Source organism: Chiloscyllium plagiosum, unplaced genomic scaffold, assembly GCF_037043375.1.
Source record: "Chiloscyllium plagiosum isolate Xiang-an unplaced genomic scaffold, Cpla_swu_hap1 HiC_scaffold_21, whole genome shotgun sequence".
Classification (NCBI taxonomy): Eukaryota; Metazoa; Chordata; class Chondrichthyes; order Orectolobiformes; family Hemiscylliidae; genus Chiloscyllium; species Chiloscyllium plagiosum.
In genome coordinates this window covers 87,170,952-87,185,495 of record NW_028270159.1, presented here as the reverse complement: position 1 = coordinate 87,185,495, position 14,544 = coordinate 87,170,952, and positions in this window count along the sequence as shown.

The following is a 14,544-nucleotide window of genomic DNA, read 5'->3' as shown; positions in this document are numbered from 1 at the left end:
TAAATATCACCACATGGGAGGGGTTTGGGGTATAGACAGCGAGGGGGAGACTGAGAGACAGTGTCATGGAAGGATGTGTTCCCAGGTTTCAGAATGCTGAAATGTCGACTCTTCGATAGCATCCTGTAACATGAGCCCATCTTCCCAGGAAACAGAGGAAAAACGGATATTGGTGTGAGGTCGGATGATGAAGAGTTTTGCATGAGCATTTGTTCTACACCTTTGTAAATGGGAGTCCTTCATGGCCGAAGGTACTCACTATCGCCCGGATGTACCTGGATATTCCGTGACCCCTGAAACTGGTGCCATCTTTAAAAGGCAAATGGGCACATGTTTGAGATTTCTCTGTTAGGAGCTGCCCTGCACAGTTTATCCAGACCATGGCAGATAAGGGGCAATTGCACCACGGTTTGTCAATAGGCGCATGGAGCTCCTGGTGGATGGGCTAATATAGAGGGGGACCATTCTCTTTCCAGAGTGGGCCACACCACCAGACCCACCTAACATGGTCTGAGCACACTACACAGATCAGTGCAATATCAGCGGTCTGAAGAAATGTCCAGCAATACAGGACAAGCATCAATAACCTTCCATGCTCTGTCTGGATAAGTGTCATCGTATTCTCTCTGCTCCCTCACACCCACGGTATATCTGTTATAGCACCGACCCCCAAACAAGCTCATGCTCCACCACTCTCACTGCTGCATGCAGCACCTTCCCCCCTCCCACAATAATAACATGGATACAACACTGTGGACTGACTCCCTCCGGACACCTCACCATGACCCTGTTCCCCACCTACACTAACACTAACAGCAGGGCCATACACTCCCACCCTCACTCCCACCCACCCTTTTCCCCATTCCAGGAGAAACAGCCTGGAATAGGACAGGAAGAGCCAAGCGGGGTGGTGGAGTTCCCGATATCCGTTCCCTAACTCCCCCACCACCCCCCTCCCGCCATGTGGGGCGGACCCTGGTACGAGCTGGAGAGGACTGGGACGCCTTGTGTGGAGATTCTAAAACATCCACTCCCACCGACCGAGTAAGGAGCAATGTACACTGAAGGGCGATTCTCAATTTACACCCACTGGTAGCTCGGTTTCCCCCGGCACAACTTAGAAGCCGTGGCCCTGATACCATTTCCCATTTGGGTCGAGCTGGTACAAATGGTAAATCCCCGATCTCGGTGGGCAGGAGCGTGAGTTCACAACACATCGCCACCACCACCTCCCAGGAAGATGGCACGAGACTCCCTCCTACACCGCCCCCTGTAAACAGCTCAGATACTGAAACTAATCTTGAGATTTACTGCTCTCCTCCTTGTCCTGAAATCTTCCACAATCTGTGCTCATATACACCCAGCGCTCTCACGTTCCTGCAGCCCCTTTATAATGGCACAGCCTCCTTTAAACTGTCTTTCCTTGTCTTACCTACCAAAGTGCATCACCTCACACTTCTCTGCATTGATCCCCATCTGCCATTAACCTGAACACCACACCAATGTATGATTGTCCGTTCGAGTTCCACACTGTCCTCCATAGACTTTACAATTCTTCCAGGTTCGGTGCAATCTACAAACATTGAGATTGTCGTAGTATCACAGTCGCCATGAAACAACTGCAATCCTGCCCCAGACACGTATGTGAGCAATTGAAATACTGCTATATTCCCACGGACAGAGTCGAATAATGACACACTGTCAATGGAGCAACAAAACTCCTGACACATACGAGACGGAGTGGATGAATATTGACAAACCACAGAGCCAGAGAAATCCGGATGGATCCCACTTAACGATGTTCATCAGGATGTAATGTGATGAAGTTGAAAGTGTGTACTGTACCTTTAAGAGAGGGTGAATGCTGTTCTGAACTGAGAGCTTACAAGCACCTGTGGTATGAGAGAATGGCAGACCCAGAAACAGTATACTGCTATAGAGCTGGAATCGGGTAACAAGCAGGTAAGAGAGAGGGGGTCTCAGAGTTGTGAATAGTGGACGTAAAATGATCACATTCAGATTTAAAAAATAAATTGTTGTTTTTATTCAAACAGTGGAATTTGAGAGTTCTCTGTCACTCATATTTTAACTACTTACGAGGCGAATTGAGCATTTCTTTACGTTTAGTTTAAATTACCAGATGAGCTTCTTCGCCATGTCCTAACCATTCACGCATGTGTATCTGCGTGTCTCTGTGTGAGGCAGGTCTGGCAGTCTCTGTGGTGCTTAAAGTGATGCAATGCCACCCTCTGCTGGCCTCCACACGCCACTGCACAGGCATTGGCAGAGGATGAAAACCAACAGGAATTCATTCAGAGAGGGGGAGGGAGAGGCAGCTGCTCACAGCACCATCCAAACTGATGTCTTATCCATGTACTGATATAAATGTCCTTTAAACGTTGTAACTGTTCATGCTTTCACCACTTCCTTTGGAAGTTCATTCCACACATATGCCAACTTCTGTCTAAAATAATTACCTCTCATGACTTTTGTAATTCTTTTTTCCTCACATCTTAAAATTTCATTCAGTTTTGAATCCTCAACTCTAGGGAAAATACATCAGCCCTTCAGCTTCTCTGTACTCCTCATTATTTTATAAACCTCTGTAAAGTTACCCCTTAATCCCATCCTCTCCAGTGAAAAAGTCCCAGCCTACCCAGCCTCTCCTTGTAGCTCACTCCCTCCATTCCCAACAATATCCAGTTTAATCTCTTCTGAACCGTCTCCAGCTTAATAATATCAAGATCAGTAATATCAAAGTGAATAGTCAAGGTCAATTCTATGAGTATGGGGAGTCAAAAACTAGAGGACATAGGCTTAAGGTGAGAGGGGAACATTGAAAAGTGACCAAAGGGGCAGCTTTTTCACCAGAGGGGGGTGTGCCGATTGAATGAGCATGCAGCGTGACCAGACTGGACACAGTATTCCAGAAGAGGTCGCACCAATGTCCTGTACAACCTCAACATGACGTCCCAATTCCGATACTCAAAGGTCTGACCTATGAAGACAAGTGTGTTAAACACCTTCTTAACCACACTATCTATATGAGATGCAAATTTTAAAGAATTATACCTGACGGCCTATGTCTCCCTTCTACAACACTGCCAAAGGCCCTACTTTTAATTATATAGATCCTGCTCTGATTTGATTTACCAAATCCAGTACCTCGCATTAATCCAAACTAAAGTCCATCTGCCACCCCTCAGCCCAGTGTAATATATTACTGCCACCTCGCCCTCCCCATTCAAATTAAAATGTCCTCCCCCTCTCCAGGAGACCTTCACACTCCAGCCTTGATTTTCACAAAGACCCTGAGCTTGGTTTGCCTTGTGTGGTTAGGGGGAGGAGGGACAGATTGCAGACACAGTCAGTGGGGAGGAGACTCTGGACAGTAATCAGCGGCCTAGTATCACTTCATGGTTTTAGGAAGAGAGCTGTCGCATGTTAGAGTTGGGTCGTGCTGATCGATTTTTGGGGGTAAGAAATTAAGCTCTTCCTTCGTCTCTGGTGTTGAGTAATAAATATATATTTTAGACCCTTCATTGGGCAGAGTGTGTTTTCAGGATTTCTTTCCCTAATATTGTAGACTACAGAAAATAGCAATTAAAGATATTCATAGTTATAGATATAGGTTTGCTCGCTGAGCTGAAAGGTTCATTTCCAGACGTTTCATTGCCTTACTAGGTATCACCTTCAATGGAAGATAGATCCAACACACCACACTCCTACGGATTACCCAAAATTCACAAACGCGGAGCCCCCCTCAGATCTATAGTCTCACTACCTGGAATACCACCTTACATTTGGCCAAGAAGCTTCACCAAAGACTAAGGCACTTAGTAGAAGGCTCACGCCACTCTATCCACTCCACCCAAGTATTCATGAGGACCATTAAAGACACTAAGATAGAATAGGATGAAATAATGGTGTCCTTTTCTGTAACAGCCCTGTTTACCTCAATTAACATTAACGTGGCCAATAAACACTGACTACACTATTAGAAGACCCAAAGACACAGACACCAAACACCACTAACTCCATCAACAAGGAGAATATCATCAAGCTAGGTGACCTATGCCTTACCACCCACTTGACCTTCAACAACAAACTTACAGACAAACCAGTGGAACACCCATGGGATCTCCGATATCAGGTCTCTTAGTAGAGGCAGTAATGAAGAGACTTGAGCAAACAGCTCTGCCAACCATCAAACCCAAACTCTAATGACACCTTTGTCATTAGAGGGCGGCACGGTGGCACAGTGGTTAGCACTGCTGCCTCACAGCGCCAGAGACCCGGGTTCAATTCCCGCCTCAGGCGACTGACTGTGTGGAGATTGCACATTCTCCCCGTGCCTGCGTGGGTTTCCTCCGGGTGCTCCGGTTTCCTCCCACAGTCCAAAGATGTGCAGGTCAGGTGAATTGGCAATGCTAAATTGCCCGTAGTGTTAGGTAAGGGGTAAATGTAGGGGTATGGGTGGGTTGTGCTTCGGCGGGGCGGTGTGGACTTGTTGGGCCGAAGGGCCTGTTTCCACACTGTAATGTAATGTAATGTAATCTAATCTAATCTAATCTAATAATCACTTAACGGAACAAATTAGAAGAAACTTTCAAGACCATTAATAACGCCCTTCCTGGCATAAATTCCACTACAAAAGAGGGAAACAACAACAAACTGCCATTCCTAGATGTCAAAGTAGAGTGAACAGCCAAGGGGGAACTTCAAACCAGCGTATACAGAAAAACAACACATATGGACCAAATTGTGAAATACAGAAGCAATCGTCTCAACCCCCACAAACAAAGCCGAATCAGAACATTATTTCAACGAGTCAACACACACTGCAGCACAAAGATACTACACAGAGCAGAGGAAAATCACCTATGCTGTGTATTCAAAAAGAATGGGTACCCAAAGAACACAGTCCGCCGATTTCTTAGCAACAAACCCAAACAAGCAGACAAACCATATCCAGAAATCTTAGCCACTCTCCCCAACATCAAAGACTTCTCGGAAATGACTGCCAGACTACTCAGACCCCTTGGCATCATTGTAGCCCACAAACGCACCAACACACTAAAACAGCAGCTAATGAACTTGAAAGACCCCATACAGACCATGAGCAAAACTAATGTCATTTACCGAATACCGTGCAAGTACTGTAACAATCAATACATTGGACAAACAAGCAGAAAATTAGAATTCATGAACACCAACTAGCCACAAAAGGTCATGACCGTCTCTCAGCAGTATCCTCACACAAAGATTAAGGAAGGACACCACTTCGACTGGGACAACACATCCATCCAAGGACAAGCCAAACAAAGACATGCACGAGAATTCCGAGAGGCATGGCATTCCAACCAGAACTTTATCAACATTCACATCGACTTAGAACCCATCTACCACCCCCTGAGAAAAGGAACAGGAAGTGACTTCACCACAGGAAATAGCATAATCAAAGTAAATGACATCACCAACTCAAAGAAACCCAAACATATAAATAGAAAGCAAAAACTTTCAGCATTGCTTTGCATAAAGTCCATTGAAGATGTTACCGAGTAAAGTAATGAAACGTCTGGAAATGAACCTTTCAGCTCAGTGAGCAAACCTCCATTCAAATCCTCAACCTGAGCTACAAATCTTCTCAAAACTCACTATGTTCATAGTTAATTTCGATGGCATAGCATATGCACTCAACATCTTACAGTTGCGACAAATATCTTGCACTTGTTTAACAATACAAAGTGTTTTGTATAGGTCAGTAATGGGAACCTGATTATAATAAATTCACACCGAGCTGAAAGCTGGCATGTAACATATGACCCAAAATCTGGGTATGGTAGTGTAGTGGGTAGTTCCTGTCTCTGAGCCAGAACTCTGGATTTGATTCCAATTCTTGAACTTGTATATTAGTGTTCCTAGCTCTGGACTAGAAGGTCTGGATGCAAGTCCTGCCTGTTGCAGAGGTTTATCACAGCATGTCAGAATAGGCTGATGAGCAAACACACAGCAGAATAATGTGACAGCTTTATGGGTATTGCCGAGTGGTGCTAGTGTCCCTACCTCCGGGCACAGCGGTCTAGGTGTAAATCCCACAGAAGTGTTTTATGATACATCTGAACAAACCAATTAAAATGGTTTTAGAATTGTGACCTTATGGAGAAAGAAGAGGTGTCAGTATTGAATTTCAGAATTTAGGCCCAGGATTACTGAAAGCACAGCAAATCGTGTTGATTGGAGTCACATTTCGCAGCAGTAGCGGTTTATAAAATCAGAATGGTCATGGATAGGGTGAGTAGTCAGGGTTTTTTTCCCCAGGGTAGGGGCGTCCAAAACTAGAGGGTATTGGTTGAAAGTGAGAGGGGAAAGGTTTTGGTGAGGTCTCAGCGGTACCTTTTCACACAAAGGATGGTGTTTGTATGGAATGAGTTGCCAGAGGAAGTGCGGAGGCAGGTACAAGTACAACATGTAAAAGGCATCTGGATGCTGACAGACCTGCCAAGCCTTTCCAGCAACTTCTGCATTTGTTTTTTTAAAATGCATTCATTTTAACACAGGTATTCTGAATACATTAAACATTTTTATTATTTAATGACGCAGAGACATATAAACATAACTTCAAACCGACCATGACCCTTTTCTGCTAAATTGTATGGCCCTGTGTATGACATCAGCAATGATGCACCGACATGGAGTAGGGACTGTGATGTAGATATAGTTTGGACAATGTACAAGGGACCTCACATGGTCCAGTTTGGGAAAGGATGACATTACTGTATGATTCAACTCAGAGAGGGAGAAAATGTAATCATCCTGAGAAGGAATGGCCTATTGCACTCTCTCTCTCCTTCAATGTTCCTCATCACAACGATGTGTGCGAGCTAAAAAAAAACTCCACAGTCACCGTTACCATTCTTGTTTTTGTAGCATTCCTGAAGTGTGGAAACAGGACCTTCGGCACAACACGTACATATCAACCTTCCAAAGAGTAGCCTTCGCAAACCCGTTCCCCTACATTTACCCCTGACTAATGTAACTAACCTAAAAAACCCCGAATACTGTAGCATGGTCAATCCACATAACCTGCACGGATTTGGACTGTGGGAGGAAACTGGAGCACCCATTCAATGCTCACGCAGACAGGGAGAACGTGCAAACTCCACACAAGTTAGTCGCCCAAGGCTAGAATTGAACTCACGTCCCAGCTGCTGTGAGGCAGCAGTGCTAACCACAGAGCCACCTGCTACACTTTGGGCGATTGGTGGCCAGAATTCATTGGAATCTCCTCACTGCCTAATGCAAAGGGAATTCAGCCAAATCCAACTGCTCCAGGATGAAATCCAATTGTTATCAGCTTGTGTGAGGAGAATGTCTTCAGAAGCAGAATCACATTTTGGACAATCTCTCACTTTTTCCTTTAGTCATGAGTTAAACTAATATCTGGGCAAAGTTTTTTTAACTTGAAATTGCAGAGATTTTGTTTATCGGGTGTGTGTGTGTCTGCGTGTGTCTCTCTGTGTGTGTGTGTGTGTGTGTGCGTGTGTGTGTGTGTGTGTGTGTTTGCGTGTTCAAAGAACACAGAAAATTTACAGCTGAGGAACAAGCCCTTCATCTGCCACTTTTCCGCCCAACTCTCCAGTCTATCTATATCCTCCTGTATTCTCTGACAGTCCCTTGTGCTTTCTGCTACGCCAACAATCTTCGTGTCATTTGCAAACTTGCTAATCATACATATGACAAACAACAGTGGCCCAAACACTGACCGCTGTAGAGCACCACTTGACACCTTTCTGCATTTCGAGAAACTCCCTTCAACTCCTACTTTCTGTCTCCTGTTTCTCAACTAGTTCTTTATCCACCCAGCTAGAATACCCTGCATACCATATGACTTCAATTTCTCCATTAGTCTACCATGGGGAACCTTATCAAACGCCTTACAAAAGTCCACGTTTATGTCATCAACAGACCTTCCTTTATCTATTAACTTGGTCACTTCCGCGAAGAACTCTATTAACTTGATAAGGCACAATCTCGCCTGGACAAAACCATGTTGACTATCACTGATAAGCTCATTCTTTTCTAAACATAAGTATATCCTATCTCTCAGTACCTTCTCCAGCAACTTTCCCACCACTGACGTCAGGCTCACTGATCTGTCGTTACCCTGAATATCCCTACTACCCTTCTTGTACAGGGGGACAACATAAGATACCCTCCAGTCGTCCTGCACCTCACCTGTATTTAAGAATGCAGCAAAGATATCTGTCACGGCCCAAGATATTTCCTCTTTCACCTCCCTCAGCAACCTGTAATAGATCCCATCCAGTGCGGGGGATTTATCCACCTTAATAACCTCTGGCAAACCCAACATATCTTCCCGTGTGTGTGTGTGAGTGCGTGTGTGCGTGTGTGTGTGTGTATGTGTGTGTGTGTATGTGTGCGTGCACGCACGCGTGCGCCTGTGTTTTTAGAAAGTGAAGTATCGATTCTTTACTTCCAATATCCAAACCGTTTGCATCATAGTTTGAGTGATGTTGCACTGGATTATAAAGGTGCTATTTCAGCTGTTAAAAGGAACTAGCCTGACTTCTTCCTAAAACTGATCCTGACCCAGTCTGAGACCGATATCATCGGCCATCTCACCAACCTGGTTACATATAACATTTGTTGTGAGCAGTGGAGGAGTGGGACTAGAAAAGGAAATAGTGACCCAAAAAGCAGGGTAACTATAGACCGGTGAGCCTGATGTCAGTGGTGGGTGAGTTGTTGGAGGGGATTCTGAGGGATAGGATTTACATACATTTGGGAAGATAAGGGCTGATCGGAGTTTTATGAAGAGGTGACAAAGAAGACTGATGAAGGCAGTTTGGTAGACATTGTCTACATCGCCCTCAGCAAGGTGTTCATAACATTCAGATTGGTAGTCAGATTTGGAAGTTTCGGTCACATGCGATGCAGGGGAAGCCAGTCACAATTGGCTTAAAGGAAGAGGGGTATTTTTCAGACTGGAAGCTTGTGAGCAGCAGTGCCAGTGCTGAGTGCCAGTACTGAGTTCACTGCATTTCATCATTTATATCAAGGATTTGGATGTGAATATTGGGGCCATAGTCAGTAAGGTTACAGATGACATCACAAAAGTGATTTAGTAGATTATCTATGAGTACTACGAGACCACAATTAGACGGGGCAAAAGGTCAAGGAGTGACTGATGAAGTGTAATTTAGATAAATACGAGGTTATGCATTTTGGGAAGGCAAATCAGGGCAGAACTTATACACTAAATGGTAAGGTCCTGGAGAGTGTTGTGGAACAAAGGGACCTAGGACTGCAGGTGCATTGTTCCTTGAAAGTGGAGTCGCAGGTCGACAGAGTGGTGCAGAACATATTTGGCACATTTGCCTTAATCAGTCAGAGCATTGAGTGTAGAAGTTGTGGTGCAATATTGCGTCTGTATAGGATACTGGTGAGGCCACCTTAAGAATACTGCATACAATTCGATTGGCTGCAGAAAAGATTTACACGGATGGTGCAGGACCGAAGGATTTGATTTTTAGGGAGAGGCTGAATACGTTGAGGTGTTTCCCCAGAGTGCCAGAGGCTGAGGGGGAACATTATCGACCTTTATAAAATCATCAGGGGCATGGATATTCTGAACGGCCACGTTCTTTTTCCCAGGATAGAGAAGTCCTGAACAATAGGGCATCGGTTGGAGGGGAGAAGGCGAATGATTTAGAAGGGACCTTAGGGTAAATGTTTTATACAGAGAGTGGTGTGTGTACGGAAAGTGCTGTAAGATGAATAGTAAAGGCGTTTACAATCGCACATTTAAATGTATCTGAAATTGGCCAAATGCTGGCAAATCGGACTGGATCAGATTTGATATCTGATCGGAGTGAACAGATTGGACTAATGGTTCTGTTTCCGTTCTGCATGACTCTCTGATTCTATAAGAGGGACGACGAAAAATTATGAAAGGACGTTTCAAGTCAAAATACTGTTCACTGGAAGTTTATCGTGCCTCTATGTTCACATTGATTGAAAGCTGCGTTAGTTAAATATTTGACAGAGAAATGAGTCACGCATAATGGAACTCAGACAGGAAAGTGGGGCTGAGACCCCAACGTGATCAGCCACGATCTTAGTGCCTGGTGGAGAAGGGTCAAATGACCCATTCCTGTCCCTCAGTCCCATGTTTCTGTGTTGCATTCAGCCCCTCAAACATGCTAGACAGGAACAGTTGGAGCCACGTACTCCTATAACCTGGTGTACAGAAAAAGAGAAGACCATTCAGCCCCTCAGTACTGTCCCACACGCTATGTGGTGATTTGGCAAATGTAATTGGAAAATCCAGGCTCGGTATGAAAGAGGCCCCTCGTCTCCCTTCACAGAAATTCCCCTCTCTGCAACTTGTGCTCCATTTGTTGATCATGTTGTAGACCCAGATTCAATGTGAATACAGCCCACATACCTCACCTAGAGTTTGCTCACAAAATCCTCTAGTCTCCATGACTGCAATAAGCAATAACAGAACATTCATGAAAATAACACCCACTAACTTTCCAAAAACAGAATGTGAGAACATCAGAAACAAGGGCAGGTCATTCACTCCCCAAGCCTGCCTTGCCCTTCACTAAGATCATGACTGATCTGCTGTTGGTCTCAAATCCTCTTTCATACCCAATTATTCATAGCCCTCAACTCTCTGACAGGTCAATAGCCGTCAACCTCCTCTTCAAATATGTTCAGTAATCTTGCTCCCCGAACACTCTTGAAAAGAGAAATCCTGACATTCAATACCACCTGTTTGAAGAAAAAAACTTGCTGCTCCTATATCATTGGCCTATTGATATGAACAAAAGAGGTTGAGACAAGGGTTCAGGTAAAAATGACTGGCCCTGTTATCAAGCCAGTGGTTGCCTTCTATTGACATCAAGCAGCTGAATAAAACCGGACTTAATAGGAATCAGAGTAAACTCTCCAGTGTTTGGAGTCAAACATGGCACAAAGGAAGATGTTCATCATCTCAGTCCTGGGTCAACTCTGTGGGAGTTCCTTTGGGTAGCTTTCTCTTCACAAACATCTTCAGCTGCTTCATCAATGTCTCTTTACCCTCACCCTCCCCACCATAAGATCAGAATTGGGAATGGTCACTGAAGATTCCAAAATGTTCAGAACATTTTGATCTCCCCTCAGCTCCTGAACTGCTCTGTGTCCATGTACAGCAAGACCCAGACTCCATTGATGCTTGTGTTGTTAAAGGGTCCGTAACATCCATGTAACAGTACTGCTAGGTTATGCACATTGCCACAGTGAAATGAAGAGTTAATTCATCATCTCACGCTCATTTCACAGGAATATCAGGAAATCATTCAGCCCATTGACACTGTTGCATAAGGACAAGGATAGCCCATTCAGTGCCTCCAGCCTATTAATCAGGAAGAGAAGGAGTCTAGTGTGATAAATCACACGAGAGCCCCTCGAAAATATTTGAAGGCGGTCGCCTAGATTCTCATGATTTCTTACGTTAAAGGAAATGTAAAATGTCTGTTCCAGATGTAATGTGACTAGTCAAACTACTCGGTGTGAAGCAATACACCATCTACTTAAAGACTAACGCTAAAATGAAACCAAAGAAAGAGGAATTTAGAATATCTTAATTCTATTGGTCAAGTTAACAGAATAATAGATCCAGGAACTATTACTGATGAACTGTTCCAATATAGGAAACTCCCAAAAACATAGGCCCTGGCAAAAATGAATGTTCAGATACAAAATGTCACAAACATTTCTCCAATCCAGGAATTGAAAACAGCATCAAGAGAAAATTCAGAGAGAGTAGCAGCTAGGAAACATCCAGTGAGGCTTCAAACACTCTGGAGACCCCAGTAGTTTCTGATGTTACTGAGAAGCCAAAACCCAGAGATCCTAATCATTGAGAGCCAGCCGCACCCATTCAGGCTGCATCAAAAAAACCCAAGACCTCCCTTGCTGTTTGCTCAGTTGTCTTAACTAGCCAGCTTGGTAACGTCGTTCAATCTCTCTCTTAAAAGAAACCAGGACAAAATAACCTCTTAAAGCTGCAGCATTATCACACTTGTCAGCACACCGAGCTGTTAAACAGGAATCAGAGGTAACCCAATCAGGCCTTTGGCTCTGCCCAATCGGACGAAAGAAAAAACATTCTGTCCCTTGAGTCACTTACACCGAAACAGGATGAGGCCATTTAGCCCTTTCAGTCACTTACACAGGAACATGATGAGGCCTTTCAGCCCCTTGAGCCACTTACACAGCAACAGGAGGAGGCCTTTCAGTCCCTTGAGTCACTTAAACAGCAACAGGAGGATGCTATTCAGTCCCTTGAGTCACTTACACGGGAACATGATGAGGCTTTTCAGGCCCTTGAGTCACGTACACAGCAACAGAAGAATGCCATTCAGCTCCTTGAGTCTCTTACACCGCAACAGGAGGATGACATTCAGTCCCTTGGGTCACTTACACAAGAACAAGAGGAGGCTATTCAGTCCCTTGAGCCACTTGGGCAGGAAGAGTACGAGCTCATTCCCCGTTCAACGCACTTACACAGGGACAGAATGAGGTAATTGATGTCGATTCCCGATGAATAGCTAATGCTGCTCCCGGATGCTGCCTGCTCTGCTGTGCTTATCTACTCTGATCTCCAGCATGGGCAGTCCTCACTGTCTCCTAATTGATGCTCTAACATGACGACCAAGTGGAGAAGAGCTGCACAGGCAGTCTGATCCACGTTGTTCCTCCTGGCTCCGTTGCTCATGATAAACACGTGGGACTTTAGCATGGTTTTCTAGTGGTGAGGAGGGAAGGCATATGTCTTGTGTGAAGTCTCAAGAAGGCATCTTCCATCTCCGAGAAAACAGCCTGATGTTCTCTATGTAGGGCGGAAGGTGATGGGAATAGCTACCTGTTTCAGATGGAAGGTATTGTGGTTGCTGTTGAGGATTGTGAGCAACCTGACGTTCAGTACTGGCTCACACGCCGACTTCACTATAAAGTGGGGTGAGTTAATTTAGGCATATAAACTATTCGGAAAGCCACGTTACACCGATGAATGGACTCTCTAAGTTCAAATAATGCTGATCTTCTTCATGTTGATCTTGTCTAGTGCAGGTCTTGAGCAGTGTAACGTGCATGCCTTACTCTGTTCAAGCCTAATTCCATCCTATGATCTGCTTGTACTTCCTTATTATGACCTGCCTCAACTGCTCATAAATAATGTGAGGTACACGTGACAATAAATCAAACCAATCAATCCTGGGTAAAGTATGGAATTTCTCACCCTGTCAATGTCTCTTTTGGAAATGTGATCGTTGCCACTCCTCTTGTTTTAGCGTCACCATTTCTTCATCTCTCACAGCTCTACAGATTAAACACTCAGCTTCTTTACTCTATCCTCATGTTACCACACCCGTGTCTGTGTTAAGGAGATCATTCCTTCAAAAGGAGATCAAATCTGCATAGAGTGCCCCAAAAGCTCTCTCAGCAAGGATCCACAACAGCAGGATGATGGCTTTACATATGCACTTGAATCATCTTACAATGAAGGACAGCATACCATTGACTGCACTCATAACTTACACAGGGTTTGATTCAGAGCAGAAAGCATAGACTTATGAGTGAGAGATCATGCTTCCCAAATTTGTTAGCGTTCTTTGATGAAGTGACCAAGAAGGTTGATGAGGACAGAGTGATAGACGTAGTCTCTATGGATTTCAGTAAGGCCTTTGGTAAGTTGTCACATGGCAGGCTGCTCTGGAAGGTTCCTTCATGTGGAATGCTGGTGAAACTGGCCAATTGGATACACAGTTGGCCTGATGGTAGAAAACAGACGGTTTAGTGGAAGGGTGCTTGTCAGACTGGAGACTGGTTCCACTGCTGTTTGTTGTCTATGATTTGGTTGAGAATGTACAAGGCATGATTAGTAAATTTTCAGATGACACTAAAATAAGCAGGCGCATGATCAGTGAGGAAGTTTATCAGAAATTGCAGCAGGCCCTTAACCAGGTGGGGAAATGTGCCAAGAAATGGAAAATGGAATTTCATATAGTTGCGTGAGGTCTTGCATTTTGGAATCTCAAATCAAGGTAGGAGTTTCACGGTGAGTGGGAGGGCTTAAGGGATGTAGTGGGCAGAGAAACCTTGGGGTTGAAGTGCACGGTTCTCTGAGAGTGGAGTCACAGACATTCAGGGTAGTGTAAAAAGCATTTGACACACTGGCCTTCGTCAATCAGGACCCTGATTATGGAAGTTGGGAATTAATGTTGCAGTTGCACAGGACTTTGGTAAGGCCGCACTTGGAGTATTGTCTTAAGTTTTGTCACCTTATTATAGGATGGATGTTATGAAATTAGAAAGAGTGCAGAAGAAATTTACAAAGACGTTGTCAGGACCCAACGTCAAAGTTATAGAGATAGGTTGGACAAGCTAGGACCTTTTCTTTAGAGTGTTGGAGACTGAGGGTGGAACTTGAAGAGCTGCATAAGATCACGAGGCGTATGGATAAGGTTA